Below are 4,521 nucleotides of genomic sequence, written 5' to 3'. Positions count from 1 at the left end.
GGGAGTCTGAGGTGAATGTTGAATAATTTTGGAGAACAGAGGTGAAAGGTCACTGCGGGGTCTCTGATGAGCTGACCGGGGCAGTGCAGGTCTGCAGCTGCATCCTTGCTGTGTCTAAAACCCCGTGACGACCGATTCCTTCCCTGCTTTCAAGGCTCAAGATCTGAGAAATAGCTCAAATCACACATCTGAAGTCCAAATTAATACACAGCGGGGGATTTACTTGCACCCCTTTTCAGTTTTGTCAGGGAACTATTGTTTTCTTTGACAGTATTGTGACTGTGATAGGCCAAGTAAATATATCGCACATATGACGGACACACTGTTGCCGATCACACAAGATCCATTTCAAGTTTAATTGTTGTTTTAAATTTCTTTTGTTGGGTCGTTTAACTGAGCCAGTCGGCCTACTTTAAATCTACTGTCCTGCTCTTCCCCCTAGTGTACAATCAAGGGACCGTCATAGTACCACTATCTTCTTTTTTAGGTTTTCAGTTTCTTGGTTATTTGACATTACTGTGCATTTTTCTTTTCATGGGAGACTCGAGATAAAGCCTCACTGGCTCCATGTACAAACAGGGACGATGACTAGTGTTGTGACTGTAATGTAATTGTAATGTAAGGCTAACGTGACAGTGTTGTAATGTAAAAATCCTTGCATGTTAGTTTGTGAAATGCTAATGTTGGAGTTGGATATGTTGGAGTATTTGTTGTTGGTGTCATGAGTAGTTTAACTACAAAACACATCGAGAGATCCTACATGAAGCTCGGTGGTTTAAAATGTGTAACTACATAACTGCAGTTAACTAAACTAACTAAACAGCTAAACGGCATAGAGGGTCTCCAACTACTAGAGAAAAACAACAGACTGACATTATTTTTGGTAACTTGGCGTATGTTTGCAGTGGCTACAGTAAATATGTCATGAAATTGGAGGCGACCACATTAGAAGTGGGAAAATTAAAACGGTGGTTTGACAAAAACAAAGTAACCTTAAATCGGGCATCAGGAACATTTAGTTGTCATATGAAATATGGTTTCCCCCAGCCCACAGCAGTGCAACACAGACAAAGACACATCCAAACCACAAGAACACATATATCCAAACTACAAAAAAAAAACTACAAAAACACATATATACAACATGTCCAGAAACAAAAACAAAATCATTTTTTTCACTGTCCAAGAGGGCGAACACCAGGACGGCTGTCGGAACTGCCGGTCTGCATGGGCTAGCAGTTAGCTTAGCCTGCCCCGCTTCCGCATCCTGTCAGACTGCCCTCGGTGTTTCCTCCTTGGGCGCAGCTCCAGGTAGGGCCTTGGTCCTTGGGCCCACCGGACGCAGCAGACCAGGCTCCCCCGGCCGATCCAACGCCAGCTCTCCCAGCCGGACACCTTCGACACACCTCCCCGCACTCCACACGACCACACCAAAAACACAGTCAACGCTAGGCGAGGCCGCTGCCAGACCGCCCTTGCTGTTATCGGAACTGCCTGTCTGCATGGGCTAACAGTTAGCTTAGCCTGCCCCACTTCCGCATCCTGTCAGACCGCCCTCGGTGTTTCCACTTTGGGCACATCTCCGAGCAGGGCCAGGGTCCCTGTGCCCACAGGACGCTGCAGACCAGGCTCCCCCAGCCGAACCAGCGCCAGCTCTCCCAGCCTTCAAACGAGGGCACAAACTTAGATGCAGACTTGGACAAAGACACTGCATGGACGGCACTGGGTGAGGCCACCGCAAAGGTAAGTTCACGCCGCCATCTTCCCACACCGGTACTGGGTGAGGCCGCTACAACCGTGCATCCACTGCAACCATCTTCCCACAATGGAAGTGAAAAAAATACTATGTGTGTGGGGGGTGGGGGGCCTGCTGGTCGTGTAGGTGAAGCAGATAGGAACGTAAGAAGAAGGGAACAGTGAAAAGTAGAGTTGATGCATTAAATCTATAAGGTGTGTGGAATCAAATAGAGCACATTTAAATGAAATCATGTGGGCACTGTCAGTGACAGAATTTTGATAATTGTGGTGATTTGTTTTGCAGGATTATAGAGAGGGCTGTCCCGGTGGTCCGCTGTGCTTCTTAGATTAACTGCATCAGTGCTGGGTTATGGATTGCTCTATGTGTGTATTTCTGTGAGAATGTGGTGTTTCTTTGTTGGATGGTTTGGCTGTGGATTTAGTGGGTGCCGGTGCAGAGTGGGAGTCTGTATGCCATTTCTGTTGCCTTGTTTTGGATGGTTTGTAGTGTGTTGAACTAGTGTTGTGAGGCTGTGATCCAGGTTGGTGCTGCATATTCAAATACTGATCTGATATATGTTTGATAAACCCTGAGGATGATTTCCGGTGATGCCCTGTGTTTGAGGTGGTTGAGTCTTTGACTGCCTTCTTTTTCCAGAGTCCCGAATCAACAGGTTGGCACCAGTGATTTTCTCTGCAGACTTAACTGCCCGTTGTAATCTGTCCCTGTCCTGTTTGGTGGCTGATCCAAACCAGACAGTGATAGAGGACAGACTGGATTATTGCAGATTAGAGCCGAATCGGCAGTTCCTGGAGCAAGTCGAACTGCCTGAGCTGGCGGAGAAAGTACATCCTCTGCTGAGCCTTTTTGATGATTGTGTCTATGTTGGATGCCCAGCTTAGATCCTGAGAGATTGTGGAACCCAGAAATCTGTAGGTTTTCAACCCAGACACCGTGCTGTTGAGTATGGTGGGGGAGGGGGGGGTTGGGGGGAGGGCTCCTCCTGGAGTCCACTGTAATCTCCACAGTTTTGAACATGTTCAGCTCCAGATTGTTATGGCAGCTCCAGAGGACCAGCTGTTCAACCTCCCATCTATCTGCAGACTTGTCATCATCCTGGATAGGGCCAATGATGGTTGTGTCATGCGCAAACTTCAGGAGTTTAACAGATGGGTCTCTTGAGGTGCAGTCGTTTGTGTAGAGCAGGTTTCCCTAAATAGTTTCCCCCAAGGGTGAAGTTATGTTATGCATGCCAAGCCAAGGGCCAAAACAGCCAGGATTTTTTTTTCATTGTGCCAGTAAAAGTTGTCTTAGGTGCAGGTGTTGTTGCTGCTATTACGATTATTATTATTATTATTATCATTGTTATCATCATCATTACTTATTATTATTAGTACTAGTAGTAGTAGTAGTAGTAGTGGTGGTGGTGGTAGTAGTGGTGGTGGTGGTAGTAGTAATAATTTAGGCCTTGGATTCTCAAAGCCTGTGTTGAGAGTCACACAAGAAAAAAAAATGCACTCTTGAAACAAAATAAGTCCAAAACCAACCATTTAATTATCGACAAACGGACGAAAATAAATGGAAGTTCATTCACCAATCAGTGAGAGAAGTGAGAGTGACGGGATGAGGCAATCCTTCTGATGGCGGGCCTGTTTCCTGTTGTGGCAAGCCTGAGGCACTGGCCAAGATGTGCGTTGAAGAGTCGGTTTCTTTCCTGGTTCTTGATCGAGTTCATTGGAGAAAACAGTGACTCACATACGTGTATGTGCATGGAGGGGGAAACTGTGAGTAGGAGCATTGCAATAGCGCTCATGTTTTTTTAATCGAGCTCGTGGAACCCTGTTGATCCAAAAGTCACTCACCCCAACGTCCATTGTGCTGTGCTCTTGAGCAAATCAGACGTTCCCATCTCCAAGACGTCCATCTGACGAGTTGCCTCATCTTTGGAAGGGACCGGGCCTCTGCAGTCCACTGGTCGTCAGCTGAAACGGCTGTCTCAGAAAGGCAGGAGGAGGTCACCTGAGGGTTTAGGGGAGCTTTCTAATCATTCCTTGAAGCTTTCTGCCAGGCTCGTCACAAAATCCTTCATCGCCGGATCCTCCCGCATTTCATTCTCCTCGTAATGCTCCTGCAGACATAGAAAATCCACATTTTCCCATGAATGTCTCTCTCCAAAAGTTTCAGCCTTGACCGGAAAGCTTCAAACATCTTGTACATGTACACAACAGTGTGGTTCTTGCCTTGTAATTGCAGATTAAGGTAATTTAGATGAGACATGATGTCACACAAAAAAAAACATGCCATCACCTTATTGTCACTTAAAAACCTCTGATATTCTTGGCCTTTTTGGCTCCGAGGTCCGGATAAAAACGGCAAAGATCTTCGCGCAGGTCGCACACCCTCTCCAACACGTGGCCTTTGCTCAACGAGTGAACATCATTATGCAACGAGAGCAGTGAGGCCACCGTGCCCAGCTCAGCATCAGCGAGCGGCTTCTTAGCTTTAACAAAGTTCCATGAAACATGCGATGATGCGGCTTGTCTGTGAATGTTCTCGTTCATCCAGGTCGTGGTTATCCAAAGGAGTTGACTCAAGTGCAACTGGACTTGGTATATATCCGTGAAGACGTTTCGCCTCTCATCCAAGAGGGGCGAAACGTCTTCACTGATGTAGTCCAGTTGCACTCGATTCAACTCCTTTGGGCGATGATGCGGCTGTTGCACTCTCTTGTGCCAATGTTGATTTAGAGATAGTAGAAACGGAGCGCTGGTACGATGTCTTAT

This window comes from Lampris incognitus, chromosome 8 (genome assembly GCF_029633865.1).
Source record: "Lampris incognitus isolate fLamInc1 chromosome 8, fLamInc1.hap2, whole genome shotgun sequence".
NCBI lineage: Eukaryota > Metazoa > Chordata > Actinopteri > Lampriformes > Lampridae > Lampris > Lampris incognitus.
Note: the sequence above shows the minus strand (reverse complement) of the source record.